At 39.3% G+C, this 18269-nt stretch overlaps 1 long non-coding RNA gene across 2 annotated transcripts; it reads right to left on the bottom strand.

Annotated features, from left to right (window-relative positions):
- Positions 1 to 315: 315 nt before the first annotated feature.
- LOC116403777 lies at positions 316 to 1653 on the bottom strand. Of its 2 annotated transcripts, none has more exons than XR_004216606.1 (4): positions 1535 to 1653; positions 1275 to 1337; positions 404 to 885; positions 316 to 330 (listed from the first exon to the last, which is right to left on the bottom strand). It is a non-coding gene; the product is annotated as an uncharacterized LOC116403777 (long non-coding RNA). The 2 variants fall into 2 exon arrangements; XR_004216607.1 differs by lacking the exon at positions 316 to 330 and having other exon boundaries at positions 548 to 645; positions 725 to 885.
- Positions 1654 to 18269: the final 16616 nt, after the last annotated feature.

The following is an 18269-nucleotide window of genomic DNA, read 5'->3' as shown; positions in this document are numbered from 1 at the left end:
TTCTCGTAGCTTATATATTAAAACAATTAGTATTAGTACTAGTAACTTATAAACTACAAAAAAAAGTGTAAAAGCTTACACAAATCGGCTTGCATATTTTGTTCAAATCTCGTCACTCCTCTTGCGTATATGCACTTTTTTCTATTAAACTACGCAAAAAGAAAGGTATGGAAAGAATAAGTTTAGATAATTTATGTAATTTGTAACATATAAAAAGTGAAAGTAGAAACTTACAAGGCTAGTGATGGGAGTACTAGAATTAGGCACGATTTCATGTATATACTTTTGGACATAATACCCACACCCAACCGAATCCAATTGACGAGGACACTGCATGTATATAAATTACATACAAATTATTCTTATGTTTCATTGAAAATAATTATGTGTCAATGCAAATTACCTTTATAGGTTTCCATTTCGGATTTGACCGATAATGTTGTAAATCATGCTTAGCTTGCCATGTTTTTAATCCTCTATACATTTGGAAACATTAGAATTAGAAGACAATGAAGTCAAATAAGAAGTAAATCATAAGTCACATTTATGACTCCATGGATGTCTTCGTTAACTTTACTTTGAAGAGAGTCCAAAACATAAACACAGTTCTCTCGAAGATCGATGACATGCAACATCCAATGAAAACTACAATAAACATCTTCAATGTGAGTATACATTTAACCTCAATGAAAAACATAATAATGTGTTAATCTTATTTATTTACCCAGTATTATACGGAATTAGAACTATTTGTTCCAAGGTAGCCGCTTCTAACTGGTTGGCAAAATTTCTGGATCGAAGATCACGATCCTTGATATGTGATGTTATTTTTGCTTGGTCATAACAAAAAACTTGCTTCCACAATCACATTCATCCCAAAGATATCTAAGTAAAAGCAACCTTAGTTAAAAAGGAACAAAATAACTATAGCTATAGTATTGGACATAAAGATGAGTAAAAGATGTTTACTTACGTAATGTATGCTAGGATGCACATATAGCCTATTTCTACCATGCCGCAATAATGGAGCAAGTCCTAACGAGCTAAATAAATGAATTTGTTTTTACCGAATATTAGCTCGTTCATTAGGATGCCATATAAGAGCTTAATGGTTCCATTAACATTTATGTAATTTGAAGAATACAGAACATCCTTTGGGGTTGAATGCTCCAAGCACAAACAAAATAATATCAAAACCTAAAATACAATCACAAATAAATATCAAAGCTTCAATAGCACATAAACAAGTCAACGAGGTCATTCGACAATATTACCTAATGCTTGATTTAAAGTCTCTATCTTGCCCTTCACTGGAATAGGTAAACTACAATCTCCTCCTGTGAGCAAGTCCACCAAGATTTTAACATTGGGACCACCATTTCTATCATCAAGTACGGTTGCTATTGCAACAATATTATTAATCGTTCCTATAGCCAATTTGCACGATGTTTACTTTACAAGTATTAAAAGCATCATTAAGAACAATTTATCCTATAAACATTAAAATTTTAAAAGTGACAACAAAGTTAATTACCTTCACTTCTTCGTTCATAGGTGTGTTGCCCAAATCCTCATCGGCATAGAGATCTATGTTAACACTTCTGATGGACGATCTCAAGTGATTATGACCCTTTTTGTAACTTTTGCTTTTTGAGTCATCTTCTACAACTTGAGAACTTGCAATTTTCTCTTTCCCTTTCACTGTCTTGAAATATAGTGATTGAGAGACAAAACCACCCATGCCACGTACACGTCTACCATGCTCCTTAGAGCCCAATGATTCAGTCAATATGTCCTCATCTCTATGTGTTTCAGCTAATGCATCCTATAGAACAACACAAGTATTCATCATTAACTAAGTTAACAAAAGATTAAATATTGTATATAAGTAAATCGCAAGCAAACTTACGATTCGAGAGACACAATCTCGAGTAGCATCATGAAAATAATCATTGTTTTTTCCTTTTCTTGCTTCTTTCCAAAGAGTTGAACGATAGGAAAGATCACACGTTATATTATGCAACCAAAGATATATATTTAATTAGCATAAACATATTAAGATAAATTATTTCATTCAATTAGAAATACTTACTAATTCTTCGACAGGATTTTCATATCCCTTACTAGCAATGTGATGATTGTATATGCATTTTGATCTTCTTTCCCTTTGAATACGACTATAATCCTATACAAAAAATTAGTTTGTAGTTACATACCAAACCAACATTAAAGTTAACATGTAATTAAATTTATTTACCTCACATTCTTCAGTCAGTCTAGCGTCCACAAAGGATTTCCAATCTTCTTGATTAATATGAGAATAGATCTTAGGAGGAAACTACAAACATGATGGTTGATCCTTAAACGGAAGTATATACAGAAGAGTTAACGTAGTTTTGAAAGTTCGATACTTTCTTGATGCAGACATTAGGATAGAATGTCTAACATTGGGATGTAACTCAAACGACATCTACACAAGAAAAAAGAAAAAAATATTTAGACTTAGGGAAATCAAACTACATTGTAAGAAAAACATAATTATAGAATTCATACCGATATACAATCGTAGATTTTATCTTTCAACTCATTCGAAACTTGTTTCCAAGATTTGTATGTGATAGGAATCTGCTGTCGAACACACACACCAATGTAACTTTGAATTTTCTTAGATATAACTCTTACAAGTTGCCCATGTTCATTAAATTGAACGGGCAACCGTTGCCCAGAATTTCTTACATGCTAACTCTGGCATAGTCGTTGGGCCACATGGCACGAATGATTTGTTTCTTGCTTTGGGAATCATTTTTCTTTCATCCTCACTTAAGTATGTGACTCCTCCATCTATGAATCTGCAAAAAAAACATATATGTATTAGTAAGCACGTTAGTGAGCAAAGTAAGGACATAAAATAAGCTTAGTAATTACAATCTCTAAACATAAATCTATTATAAAGGAAAGTAAATGGCATACCTTAATAAAACATTTATACAATTATTACTTATCAACCCATCTACCCTCACAATCATGTCTAATATATGATGAAGTTGTATCATCAATCTCGTGAGGTGTATCAACATTGGGCATCTTTTGAACAACTCCATAACCACACTCTAGTAGCATATCTCCTATTTCATCTTCAAAGAAATCTTCTTCAATAGTTCTACGTGGAGATGTTAAAACCACTGACCATTTAGGATTTGCAGAATCTTTCACATAGAATATGTGTTTTGCTTGGGTTAGTTCAGAATGTGTTGGGTTCCTTCGAGATCAGAACTTGTGTGGAGAACTCTTCAATCTTTGTCGAAGCCATAATAACCCATAGAAAGTAGGAGAGTTAAATCGATTAGGTCAGAGTGCATCGGGTTCCTTCGAGACATGAACGTGCATTAGGTACTCTTCACTCTTGGATGAAGCAATAACAACCCATGGAAAGTTAGAGAGATAAGTCGATTAGGTCGCAATGCATCGGGTTCCTACGGGATCAAAACTTGCGTAGGGAACTTTTCACTTTTGGTTGTAGTAACTATAGCCGGTAGAAAGTAGGAGAGTTAAGCGGGTTAGGTCAAAATCCATCGAGTTCCTTTGAGTTCAGAACTTGCGTAAAGAACTTTTCACTTCGCCGAAGCCACAATAGGCCGTAGAAAGTAGGAAAGTCAAGCCGGTTAGGTCAGAATGCATCGGGTTCCTAAATTGCATAAGGAACTCTTCACTCTTGGTTGAAGCAACAATAGCCTGTAGAAAGTTGGATAGTTAAGCTAGTTGGGTCAGAATATGTCAGGTTCCTTCAGAATCAAAGCTTGCGTAGAGAACTCTTCACTCTTGGCTGAAGCAACAATAACCGGTAGAAAGTAGGAGAGTTAAGCTGGTTAGGTTGGAATGCATCAAGTTCTTTACATATCAGAATTCACATAGGGAACTTTTTACTCTTGGCCAAAGCATCAATTTCTGTAGAAAGTAGGAGAGTTAAAGTGGTTAGGTCAGAATGCGTCGGGTTCCTTCGGGATCGATAGTTGTATAGGTAACTCTTCACTCTTGGCCGAAGCAACAATAGCTAGTTGAAAGTAGAAGAGTTAAGCCAATTAGGTCAGAATTCGTTGGGTTCCTTCGATATCAGAACTTGCGTAGGAAAATATTCACTCACGGCCGAAGCAACAATAGCCTGTAGAATGTAGGAGAGTTAAGCCGATTAGGTCAAAATTCGTTGGGTTCTACGGTATTCAACTTTTCCTTCCTTACACTTCTTTTTTTCTTGTTCATTTTATTGATATAATTTTTACCACAACTCATTAGATAGGAATTGATAACCATTTTCTTTTTTAGAACCATTTTCTTTTTATTTTAAAAATTAAACATATATACAATGCTTGCACTTTTAAGATTAGTGGCGATTTAAGAAGAATGATGATGGTTCATTCGTGACTTTCATTTGTGGTTCTAGGCCTCTAAATATTGTTTCAATTACAATACTACGACATCAAATAACTGTCGCGAAAAGTATTATCCGAAAAGTTTCGCCTTTTCCCGCGCGTTTTTTTTCCTTTTGTGATAATTTTTTTTCCTCCCTCCATTTTGTGATATAAACAACTGTCGTAGTAGATAATTTTTGTTGTAGTGTTACTACATTTGGAACTTGACAAAAACCTGTTTGCTAGATGATCCCTTATATGACTCAATTTCTTTTTCCTAGTGTTTTTATTCACTTATAAAGTCATTTTATACACAATACTATACATTTGATTTGTGAACTTTAGTCACTATGGTTTCTTTACCTATGCATTGCCAAATCAAGCACTATACCATAAAACTTCTAGGACTAACTTATGAATTGATCAATTAAAATGACATGATTTGCACTATAGACGCCTTTTGCACACCACTTAGGTTGGTTTAGCACTATAGTTCTTGTCTTATTTACTAATTTTTGGTTGTTAATTCCTTCTTTGTTTTTCAATTTTTTGTAGTTTATGAGTTAAGAAAGCTCACACTTAAGCATTGTTTGATAGTCTTTACAGCCTAAGCACCTCTTGGACACTACATAGGTTGGTTGGCACTATAGTTGATGCACTTGCACACTTGGTTTCCATTTAAGGTCCTTAAGTCCTTTTTGGTAACTTTTTGGTAGGTTATGTGTTGGAAATTGATAAGAAACCCCTAGCCATTGGATCTAAGAATCATGTTAAACAACAAGACTCAAAGAACACAACCCCACTAGCCGCAAAACCAATTTGATTTCAACCCCTAAAATAGGCTACATACAAATTGCTTAGATGATCTAAGAAACCAAGGATCGAACAAAATTAGAAACTCCCATCAATCCTTAATCTTCAAAACACTCCACAAGTAAGGTAGATCAATTCTCACTTGAATGCTTCAAATGTTTGGGCATTCTATCACAACAGACAAGAACAAAATTCTACATTCTAGAATTTTTCAGATTTCTTTCATCCCAAATTCTTCTTTTTAAATGTGGAAAAATTACAACCCTATTTATACTAATTAAAATATGAAATGAAAGGTCAAAACATTTAATTTGATAACCTTTCAACTAACATAATAACTAAAAACACATAAACATTATTTCTTAAACATTTAAATTTATGACTTTTGAGTTGCCCAAAATAACTCTTCAACTTCCAAGCATTGCATCTCCCCAACTTCTTCATTTGATTCAATCATGATTTCTTGATCCATATCAGGAATGCTCACAGTTAAACATTCTTGGTTTGTCTTTAAACCTTAGGCACCTTTTGGACACTACTTGGGTTGGTCTGGCACTATAGTTGTTGCTTTTTGTGCACTTATTTTCATTTTGGGTCGTTAAGTCCTTTTTTCTGACATTTTGGTAGATTGTGAGTTGAGAAAGCTCACACTTAAGCATTCTTTGGTTGTGTTTATATAATAGGCACGTTTTTTAAACTACTTAGGTTTGTTTGGCACTATAATTATTGCACATATGCACTTGGTTGCCATTTCAGGTCGTTAAGTCATTTTTTCAGATATTTTGGTAGGATATGAGTCGACAAAGCTCACACTTACGAGTTCTTGGGTTGCATTTACAGCTTAGGCACTTTTTGGACACTACTTAGGTATGTTTCGCACTATAGTTGTTTCACTTAGGCACTTGGTTGCCAATTGGGGTCGTTAAGTCTTTTTTTTTTTTTACATTTTTGTTTGTTATGAGTTGAGAAAGCTCACACTTAAATATTATTTGGTTGCGTTTATAGCTTACGCAACTTTTGGATACTACTTAGGTACGTTTGACATTTTATTTGTTGCTCTTGGGCACATGCTTGCCATTTCGAGTCGTTAAATCATTTTTTCTGACTTATGGGTAGGTTATGAGTCGGGAAAGCTCACACTTCAGCATTCTTTGGTTGTCTTTAAACCTTAGTCACCTTTTAGACACTAATTAGGTTGTTTAACAGCATATTTGTTTAACTTACGCACTTGGTTGAAATTTTTGTTCATCAAGTCCTTTTTTGTGATTTTTTGGTAGCTTATGAATTAAGAAAGCTCAAACTTAAGCATTCAATGGTTGCCTTTACAACTTAACACCGTTTGGATAGTAGTTAGGTTGGTTTGACACTATAGTTATTGAATTTGGGCACTTGGTTGCCATTTCGGGTTGTTAAGTCATTTTTTTCTCATTTTTTCGTAGCTTATGAGTTGGAAAAGCTCACAGTTAAGCATTGTTTGGTTGATTTTAAGCCTTATGCACCTTTTGGACACTAGTTAGGTTAGTTTGGCACTATATTTGTTGCACTTGGGCACTTGGTTGCAATTCGAGTCGTTAAGTCCTTTTTTCTAACATTTTGGTAGGTTATAAGTAGAGAAAGTTCACACTGAAGCATTCTTTGATTGCATTTACAACGTAGGCACCTTTTGGACACTACCTAGGTTGGTTTGGCATTATAGCTGTTGCACTTGGACACTTGATTTCCACTTCAGGTCGTTAAGTCCTTTTTCTCACATTTTTTAAAGTTATGATTTGGAAAATCTCACACTTAAGCATTTTTTTTTGCTGTCTTTAAACCTTAGGAACCTTTTGGACATTAATAAGGTTTCTTTGGCACCATAGTTGTTGCACTTTGGCACTTGGTTGCAATTTCGGGTTGTTAAGTCCTTTTTTCTAACTTTTGTTAGGTTATGAGTCGGGAAAGCTAACACTTAAGCATTCTTTTGTTTCCTTTACAGCTTACACACCTTGGTTTGGCACTATAGTTGTTGTACCTTGGCATTTGGTTGTCATTCCGGGTTGTTAAATTCTTTTTTCTAACTTTTTAGTTGGTTATGAGTCTAGAAAGCTCACATTTAAGCATTCTTTGGTTTTCTTTAAAGCTTAGGCACCTTTTGGACACTACTTAGGTTTATTTGGCACTATAGTAGTTGCATTTGGGCACTTGGTTGCGATTTTAGGTTGTTCAGACCTTTTTTTCTCACTTTTTGGTAGCTTATGCATTGGAAAAGCTCACAGTTAAGCATCGTTTGGTTGTCTTTAAATCTTAGGCACATTTTGGACACTAGTTAGGTTTGTTTGGCACTATAGTGTTGCATCTGGACACTTGGATGCAATTTGTGTCGTTAAGTCCTTTTTTCTAATATTTGAGTAGGTTATGAGTAGAGAAAGCTAACACTTAAACATTCTTCCGCTCTCTCCACCAACAACAATCATTCACCTTAACCTAAAACAGAACAAGAATTCTAACCAACGATAACAAAAAAATCCACCTTAACCCTTGATCCATGCCGTCCATTGGGAGGTACAACACTGGACATGATTGAGAACTATCGGTTCCCAGCCGCAAGTTTCGACATCGACAAAGATTTTCCAAGGGAAATGAAAATTTTGGAAATGGGTAGTGAAAAAAAATAAGATTGAAAGGATTTTGTTTGGAGAGTGGACAAAATTATGACCGATGTGGAGAAAAGGGAACATATGGGGTTCGGTTTACAGGGATTTTTCTTAAGGATTGTTGGAATAACAAAGAGATTGTGAGGAGATTTAAGGGCAACGACAAGAATGGCAGAATGTTAAATCCCAAAAGACTAAATGGCCAATTGAATGTTTAAGTAGATTGATTTGCCTGTTAGCTGTTTTCTTGCTTCTTTACGGAAATGGGGTAGAAAGAGTAGAACGATGACATAGTTCACTTTGTTTTTCTCTTTACAAAGTAGCCAATGACTTAAAAGAAAGACATTGCACAACAAGACCATTAGAAAATAATATACATAAGAAAGAATACAACGTAAGCAGAAATTGGAAGTAGAAAAGAAATGGAAGAAAAATACCCCAAAACTTCAAAATGCAATATGATCATAACAAATTTGTATCATCATGAACAGATCGAACAAACTCCAAAACAGATTTTGCAGTGGGCTTCCGACTCAAATAAACAGCCTCCATGCTTGCCAAATTCCTAAAGGCAGCGCAATTAAGCAGTAACCATCAATTCAAAACAACAGGAAAGACAGAAAGAGTTGCAATGCGTTAGTTTACTGTTTCAGATCGCTTTAGAAGGGGACCCTGCAACAAATTCCGACCAGACGCCTAGAGGCCAGCTGCCGCTTGATCTTCTCCAAACTGTCCCCGGCATCTTCCGCTCTCTCCACCAACAACAATCATAAATTAAAAACATGTTGAGCCAACAAAGATACACACCAGCAAACTTTTGAACATAGGACCCTCCTAAACTACTCACTTTTGAACATAGGACTTCCTCAACTATCTACTCACTTCTGAACATACAACCTTGATAGAACACTTATGTACTGTTTCTATTATATTGATATTTGAGACTTAAAGTTGCAATAGAAAGAAAATTACAGAGAAATTACAAACAACAAGCAAAGAAACCCTCCTAATCCAAAACAGAAATAAACACAATTCAAAATACTACAATTAAAACCAGAACAATTCTGGCAGGCCCTTCCTTTTACTAAAAACTGCCTGCCCTTTCCCATCTCCCTCTCATCCATTTAACTTCCTGTTTTAGATAACTGTCATCCTTTTGAATAAGTAACTGTGTTGATTACTAACGTGCCTTACTTTCCTTTCTTCTATTATAAGTAAAATAACAATGGTGGTCTAACAGACCTCCTAAACTATCCACTCTAGAGCATGTTAAATCACCAATTCATCCAAAAACTAATGACGTAAATGTAATATTATATCTTCAACGTAAATGTAAATGTAAACTAATGACACTACAAGTGATTTTGAAACTAAGACATTGAAGCAGTCTGTTAGGAAGGGTGATGGAACCAGCAAGAGTGGGGGGAGTTCGTTAAAACAATCAGAGGTCAAGAGAAAGAAGGGATCAACTAAATCTATTTCTGGAAAAAACATGAAAAGATTGTCAGGTGATGATGATAAAAAGGAAACCACACCTGTGCTGAAACCAGCCTCCAAAAATTGGAAGTAAATCAAAGGATCAAGGCACTCTTGAAATTGGAAGTAAACTTGGTAGCACAGGTCCAAAAATCGCTGGCAAGTCGAAGAATGATGATGCCGAATCCAACAAGACTAGCAAATCTAAGGACGATGAGACATCCACACCTGCCGCTGTTGCAAAGTCCAACAAGCAAGATGTATCGAAGACGGGGAAGTCCAAACAAGAAACCCCAAAAACTCCTGTTTCAAAAGACAAGTCTACCAAAACAGGCGATAAGTCTAATAATACCAATCTCTCCACCAAGGTTAAGTTCACATCTTCAAAAGCAAAAGAAAAAGAAAGTGGAGATGTGAAGCATTCATCAACTTCTGGGAAAACAATGGAGAACTCAAAGGGAAAGTCACTAAATTCATCCAATGATCAGGGCAGTGAATCCAAGTCAGGAAAGAAAAGAAGAAGAGAGTCAAAAGGTTGATAACCACGTCTATTCCAAAAGGTTGGAGTTGTCTATTCTTGGCTCAGTTTGCACCACATATTTGCAAATTCTACTATGAGTAGTTCTTGGCAAACTTGATCTCTGGATCTGATGATGTCTCTCATTGGCACATTTTCGAGATTGTCGTATATTCTTAGTTAGGTAGGTTAGCAGCAATTATAGGAGTGTGGCAGTTCTCTTTGCAGTTGTTTGGCGCTATTCATGTCATCTGTGGGAGGTAAATGACCAATAAAAAATAATACGCAATAAAAAAGAATCAGAAAGAAAACAATATGCATTTTTGTTTTCAAATTCTTGGTGAAATCACAATTCAGAAATGAAATTTGGTTCATTCTCCACGATAATATGGTGACCTAAATAACATAAGTTTCAGAGTCATGGGAGATTAAAAGCCTTGCTAATTGCTCAAACTCTGAATGCAAAGGCTTTTCCCATGTGAAGGAACCCAGAGAACCAGCCAAAGCAGCATGCTTCTTCCCAATGCAAGAACATTCAGTGTATCTTCTGATTACGTACTGAATGCAGTAGGAAAAATGATATGAAGTTGTAATTCAAGCTAAGGTTTTGTTGCATAAACCAAAAACTTAAATGGATAAAACACAAAATGCATCCTATTCCCACCTTATGCCTACTACATCGCTAACAATACACTTACTGCAGCACCAAGATACAGCTTGTAGCCAAATTTCAGAAGGAAAAAATATATTCAGATTTCTGCATATCGAGAATTCGGTGAAACGCACCTGAGTTTATTTACTCAACTAATCCACAACAATTTGTGATATGAACACTCTTGGCAGAGGTCCATTGACCCCATCACCATCGGCAGCAGCATTAGAAATGAGCTGTTTCCACCAACATATTACTACATTGAACCAAGCAAGAAAGGACCAAAAACAGTGTAAATGGGACGTATGGTTACTCCATTTTCCCTGTTGTTGGGTCCAAAACTATCCATCGCTCATTCCATTTCCTCAACTGCAAACATTGTAATAGAGAAAATCAGATTTGCTACAATGAAGGCTCATTGCCATAAAAAATGCTGTCTAAGAACAGAAACGCAGAAAATAGAAGGCTGATCAAATGTGACCACAATTCTACATATGCGCACTACAAAACAGTCTGAGAATACTATCACATCGACGACCATATTCATAAACACAAATATGCCGACAGTTAGATCACGAACATGGGCATTTCTCACATTTCTAATCTCCTTGAAATCACAAATCCCGACGTCCTAATCTTAATAAGTACTTCTAGGTGATTTAATTAAGTCGTCAAATATCACTAAAACAGTCAGAACGATTTAAATGGAAGACCTAAAGGCAGCGCAATTAAGCAGTAACCATCAATTCAAAACAAAAGGAAAGACAGAAAGAGTTGCAATGCGTTAGTTTACTGTTTCAGATCGCTTTAGAAGGGGACCCTGCAACAAATTCCGACCAGACCCAGAGGCCAGCTGCCGCTTGATCTTCTCCAAACTGTCCCCGACATCTTCCGCTCTCTCCACCAACAACAATCATAAATTAAAAACATGTCGAGCCAACAAAGATACACACCATCAAACTTTTGAACATAGGACCCTCCTAAACCTTAAACAGATTTTGCAGTGGGCTTCCGACTCAAATAAACAGCCTCCATGCTCCCCAAAACGTTCCTAAGAAAGGATTCATCTCCCTACCAACCAACATGCATCACATCCCATAACTTTAATTTCTTCAAATACAAAGGATTTAACTCAAAGTAAGAAAAAAAAAAAACAGAACACGAACTCTAACCAACAAAAATAGAAAAACCAACCTTAACCCTTGATCCTTGTAGTCCATCGAGAGGTTCAGCACTGGACATGATCGAGAACATTCGGTTCCCAGCCACAGGTTTGGCCATCGACAAAGATTTTCAGAGGGAAATGAAATTTTTGGAAATGGGTAGTGAACAAAAGTAAGGCTGAAATGATTTTGTTTGGAGAGTGGGCAAAATTCTGGCAAGTGAGGAGAAAAGGGAATACATGGGGTTCGGTTTACAGGGATTTTTCTTAATGATTGTTGGAAGAACAAAGAGATTGTGAGGAGATTTAAGGGTAACGACACAAATGCAGAATGTTAAATCCAAAAAGGCGAAATGGCCAATTGAATATTTAAGGAAGTTTGATCTGCGTGCTAGCTGTTTTCTTGCTTCTTTATTGAAATGTTGCAGAAAGAGTAGAACGATGAAATAGTGCATAATGTGTTTCTCTTTACAAAGTAACCAATGACTTACAAGAAAGACACCACACAACAAATGACCATTGGAAAACAATATACATATGAAAAACTAAAAAAATTGCAGAAATTGAAAATGAAATTGAAAGTAGAAAAGAAATGGAAGAAAAATACCCTAAAAGTTGCAAGTGCAATATGATCATAACCAATTAGTATCACCATCAAAAGATCGCACAAGCTCCAAAGTGGATTTTACAGTGTGATTCTGACTCACATAAGCAGTCTCCAGGACTGCAAAACCATTTCTAAGAAAGGATCATCACAACCCATAACTTTAAATTCTTCAAAAACAATGCAATGAAATCAAATCAGAAAAAAACAGAACAACAATAACTTAAAAATAAACCTTAACCCTTGATCCTTGCAGTCCATTGGAAGGTTCGGCACTCGACAAGATCGAGAACAATCGATTCCTAGCAGCAGGTTTCGGCATCGACAAAGAATTTCGGAGGGAAATGAAAATTTTGGAAATGGGTGGTGAAGAAAAATAAGGTTGAAACGATTTTGTCTGGGGAGTGGGAAAAATTATGGCCGATGGGGAGAAAAGGGAAGACATGGGGTTCGGTTTACAGGGATTTAACAAAGAGATTGTGAGGAGATTTAAGAGCAACGACAAGAATGGCAGAATGTTAAAACCCAAAAGACTAAATGGCCAATTGAATGTTTAAGCAGATTGATCTGCCTGTTAGTTGTTTTCTTGCTTCTTTACGGAAATGGGGTAGGAAGAGTAGAAAGATAACATAGTTCACTTTGTTCTTCTCTTTATAAAGTAGCCAATGACTTAAAAGAAAGACATTGCACAACAAGTGACCATTGAAAAATAATATACATACGAAAGAATAAAAAATAAGCAGAAATTGGAAGTAGAAAAGAACCAAAGAAAAATACCCAAAACTTCAAAATGCAATATGATCATAACAGATTGGTATCATCACGAATAGATCGAACAAACTCCAAAACAGATTTTGCAGTGGGCGTCCAACTAAAATAAACAGCATCCATGCTCGCCAAAACGTTCCTAAGAAGTGACACCATTTCACAACAAGTAGCCAATGACTTAAAAGAAAGATATTGCACAACAAGTGACCATTAGAAAATAATAAACAGAAGAAAGAATAAAAAGATAAGCAGAAATTGGAAGAAGAAAAGAAATGGAAGAAAAATACCCCAAAACTTCAAAATGCAATATGATCATAACAAATTTCTATCATCATGGACAGATCGAACAAACTCCAAAACAGATTTTGCAGCGGGCTTCCGACTCAAATAAACAGCCTCCATGCTCCCCAAAATGTTCCTAAGAAAGGATTCAGCTCCCTACCAACCAACATGCATCACATCCGATAACTTTCATTTCTTCATAAACAATGTAACTAACTAAAGTTAAAAAAAAAAACAGAACAAGAACACTAACCAACTTCTAAGAAATCAGCTCCCTGCCAACATGCATCACATCCCATAACTTTAATTTCTTCAAATACAAAGGATTTAACTCGAGTAAAAAAAAAATAGAACACGAACTCTAACCAACAAAAAAGAAAAACCAACCTTAACCCTTGATCCTTGCAGTCCATCGGGAGGTTCAGCACTGGACATGATCGAGAACATTCGGTTCCCAGCCACAGGTTTGGCCATCGACAAAGATTTTCAGAGGGAAATGAAATTTTTGGAAATGGGTAGTGAACAAAAATAAGGCTGAAATGATTTTGTTTGGAGAGGGCAAAATTATGGCGAGTGAGGAGAAAAGGGAATACATGGGGTTCGGTTTACAGGGATTCTTCTTAATGGTTGTTGGAAGAACAAAGAGATGTGATGAGGTAAATGCAATATTATATTTTCTAACCATTGTCAACTTAAATATGGTTTTGACTATAACAAGTGGGTTTGCTGAAATTGAATGATCAATCCCACGAAAACTCTAAAACCGGGGGATCTCGGCGCGTATTTTACTTGACCTAAGCGGCTGGCTTGGCTCCCTCTTTTTTTTCTCGCTCCCTCTCACAGGCTGCCATGCTGGGTGAAGAAATCGAAGGACCTACTAGGTGGGATCGGGTTTTGCTTAGGCAAGAAAAGCGGAGAGGATCCCCACGAAAACTCTGAAACCGGGGGATCTCGACACGCATTTTACTTGACCTAAGCGGCTGGCTTGGCTCCCTCTTTCTTTTCACTCTCCCTCTCTACCGGCTGCCATGCTGGGTGAAGAACTCTAAGCACCTACTAGGCAAGATCGGGTTTTGCTTCGGCAAGAAAAGAGGAGAGGATCCCCACAAAAACTCTGAAACCGGGGGATCTCAGCGTGCATTTTACTTGATCTAAGCGGCTGGCTTGGCTCCCTCTTTTTTATCTCTCTCCCTCTCTACCGGCTGCCATGCTTGGTGAAGAAATCTAAGGACCTACTAGGCAGGATCGAGTTTTGCTCAGGCACGAAAAGCGGAGAGGATCCCCACAAAAACTCTAAAATCGGGGGATCTCGACGCGCATTTTACTTGACCTAAGTGGCTGGCTTGGCTCCCTCTTTTTTTCTCTCTCCCTCTCTACAGGCTGCAATGCTGGGTGATGAACTCTAAGGACCTACTAGGCAGGATCGGGTTTTGCTTAGGAAAGAAAAGCGGAGAGGATCCCCACGACAACTCTGAAACCGGGGGATCTCGGCGCGCATTTTACTTGATCTAAGCGGCTGGCTTGGCTCCCTCTTTTTTATCTCTCTCCCTCTCTACCGGCTGCCATGCTTGGTGAAGAAATCTAAGGACCTACTAGGCAGGATCGGGTTTTGCTTAGGCAAGAAAAGTGGAGAGGATCCCCACGAAAACTCTGAAATCGGGGGATCTCGACGCGCATTTTACTTGACCTAAGTGGCTGGCTTGGCTCCCTCTTTTTTTCTCTCTCCCTCTCTACAGGTTGCCATGCTTGGTGAAGAACTCTAAGGACTTACTAGGCAGGGTCGAGTTTTGCTTAGGCAAGAAAAGCGGAGAGGATCCCCACGAAAACTCTGAAACCGGGGGATCTCGGAGCGCATTTTACTTGACCCAAGCGACTTGCTTGGCTCCCTCTTTTTTTTCTCGCTCCCTCTCACAGGTTGCCATGCTGGGTGAAGAACACTAAGTACCTACTAGGCGGGGGTCAGATTTTGCTTAAGCAAGAAAAGCGGAGAGGATCCCCACAAAAACTCTGAAATTGGGGGATCTCGGCGCGCATTTTACTTAATCTAAGCGGCTGGCTTGGCTCCCTCTTTTTTATCTCTCTCCCTCTCTACCGGCTGCCATGCTTGGTGAAGAAATCTAAGGACCTACTAGGCAGGATCGGGTTTTGCTCAGGCAAGAAAAGCGGAGAGGATCCCCACAAAAACTCTGAAACCGGGGATCTCGACGCGCATTTTACTTGACCTAAGTGGCTCGCTTGAATCCCTCTTTTTTTCTCTCTTCCTCTCTACAGGCTGCCATGCTCGGTGAAGAACTCTAAGGACCTACTAGGCAGGGTCGGGTTTTGCTTAGGCAAGAAAAGCGGAGAGGATCCCCACGAAAACTCTGAAACCGGTGGATCTCGGCGCGCATTTTACTTGACCTAAGCGGCTGCCTTGGCTCCCTCTTTTTTTTCTCGCTCCCTCTCTACAGGCTGCCATGCTGGGTGAAGAACTCTAAGCACCTACTAGGCGGGGGTCGAATTTTGCTTAGGCAAGAAAAGCGGAGAGGATCCCTACGAAAACTCTAAAACCGGGGGATCTCGGCGCTCATTTTACTTGACCTAAGCGGCTGGCTTGGCTCCCTCTTTTTTTTCTCGCTCCCTCTCACAGGCTGCCATGCTGGGTGAAGAACTCTAAGTTCCTACTAGGCGAGGGTCGGATTTTCTCTGGCAAGAAAAGCGGAGAGGATCCCCACGAAAACTCTGAAACCAGGGGATCTTGGCGCGCATTTTACTTGATCTAAGCGGCTGGCTTGGCTCCCTCTTTTTTATCTCTCTCCCTCTCTACCGGCTGCCATGCTTGGTGAAGAAATCTAAGGACCTACTAGGCAGGATCGGGTTTTGCTCAGGCAAGAAAAGCGGAGAGGATCCCCACAAAAACTCTGAAACCGGGGGATCTCGACGCGCATTTTACTTGACCTAAGTGGCTCGCTTGAATCCCTCTTTTTTTCTCTCTTCCTCTCTACAGGTTGCCATGCTGGGTGAAGAACTCTAAGGACCTACTAGGCAGGGTCGGGTTTTGCTTAGGCAAGAAAAGCGGAGAGGATCCCCACGAAAACTCTGAAACCGGTGGATCTCGGCGCGCATTTTACTTGACCTAAGCGGCTGCCTTGGCTCCCTCTTTTTTTTCTCGCTCCCTCTCTACAGGCTGCCATGCTGGGTGAAGAACTCTAAGCACCTACTAGGCGGGGGTCGGATTTTGCTTAGGCAAGAAAAGCGGAGAGGATCCCCACGAAAACTCTAAAACCGGGGGATCTCGGCGCGCATTTTACTTGACCTAAGCGGCTGGCTTGGCTCCCTCTTTTTTTTCTCGCTCCCTCTCACAGGCTGCCATGCTGGGTGAAGAACTCTAAGTTCCTACTAGGCGGGGGTCGGATTTTGCTTAGGCAAGAAAAGCGGAGAGGATCCCCACGAAAACTCTAAAACCAGGGGATCTTGGCGCGCATTTTACTTGATCTAAGCGGCTGGCTTGGCTCCCTCTTTTTTATCTCTCTCCTCTCTACCGGCTGCCATGCTTGGTGAAGAAATCTAAGGACCTACTAGGCAGGATCGGGTTTTGCTCAGGCAAGAAAAGTGGAGAGGATCCCCACAAAAACTCTGAAATCGGGGGATCTCGACGCGCATTTTACTTGACCTAAGTGGCTGGCTTGGCTCCCTCTTTTTTTCTCTCTCCCTCTCTACAGGTTGCCATGCTTGGTGAAGAACTCTAAGGACTTACTAGGTAGGGTCGGGTTTTGCTTAAGCAAGAAAAGCGGAGAGGATCCCCACGAAAACTCTGAAACCGGGAGATCTCGGCGCGCATTTTACTTGACCCAAGCGGCTTGCTTGGCTCCCTCTTTTTTTTCTCGCTCCCTCTCACAGGTTTCCATGCTGGGTGAAGAACACTAAGTACCTACTAGGCGGGGGTCAGATTTTGCTGAGGCAAGAAAAGCGGAGAGGATCCCCACAAAAACTCTGAAACTGGGGATCTCGGCGCGCATTTTACTTGATCTAAGCGGCTGGCTTGGCTCCCTCTTTTTTATCTCTCTCTCTCTCTACCGGCTGCCATGCTTGGTGAAGAAATCTAAGGACCTACTAGGCAGGATCGGTTTTTGCTCAGGCAAGAAAAGCGGAGAGGATCCCCACAAAAACTGTGAAACCGGGGGATCTCGACGCGCATTTTACTTGACCTAAGTGTCTCGCTTGGCTCCCTTTTTTTTTCTCTCTTCCTCTTTACAGGCTGCCATGCTGGGTGAAGAACTCTAAGGACCTACTAGGCAGGGTCGGGTTTTGCTTAGGCAAGAAAAGCGGAGAGGATCCCCACGAAAACTCTGAAACTGGTGGATCTCGGCGCGCATTTTTACTTGACCTAAGCGGCTGCTTGGCTCCCTCTTTTTTTCTCGCTCCCTTCTATAGGCTGCCATGCTGGGTGAAGAACTCTAAGCACCTACTAGGCAAGATCGTGTTTTGCTTCGGCAAGAAAAGCGGAGAGGATCCCCACGAAAACTCTGAAACCGGGGGATCATGGCGCGCATTTTACTTGACCTAAGCGGCTGGCTTGGCTCCCTCTTTTTTTTCTCGCTCCTCTCACAGGCTGCCATGCTGGGTGAAGAACTCTAAGTTCCTACTAGGCGGGGGTCGGATTTTGCTTAGGCAAGAAAAGCGGAGAAGATCCCCACGAAAACTCTGAAACCGGGGGATCTCGGCGCGCATTTTACTTGATCTAAGCGGCTGGCTTGGCTCCCTCTTTTTTATCTCTCTCCCTCTCTACCGGTGCCATGCTTGGTGAAGAAATCTAAGGATACTAGGCAGGATCGGGTTTTGCTCAGGCAAGAAAAGCGGAGAGGATCCCCACAAAAACTCTGAAACCGGGGGATCTCGACGTGCATTTTACTTGACCTAAGTGGCTCGCTTGGCTCCCTTTTTTTTTCTCTCTTCCTCTCTACAGGCTGCCATGCT

The sequence above is a fragment of the Cucumis sativus genome, chromosome 5 (genome assembly GCF_000004075.3).
Source record: "Cucumis sativus cultivar 9930 chromosome 5, Cucumber_9930_V3, whole genome shotgun sequence".
NCBI classification, from domain to species: Eukaryota; Viridiplantae; Streptophyta; class Magnoliopsida; order Cucurbitales; family Cucurbitaceae; genus Cucumis; species Cucumis sativus.
The sequence above is the reverse complement of the archived record's forward strand: the minus strand, read 5'-3'. Positions and strand labels throughout refer to the sequence as shown.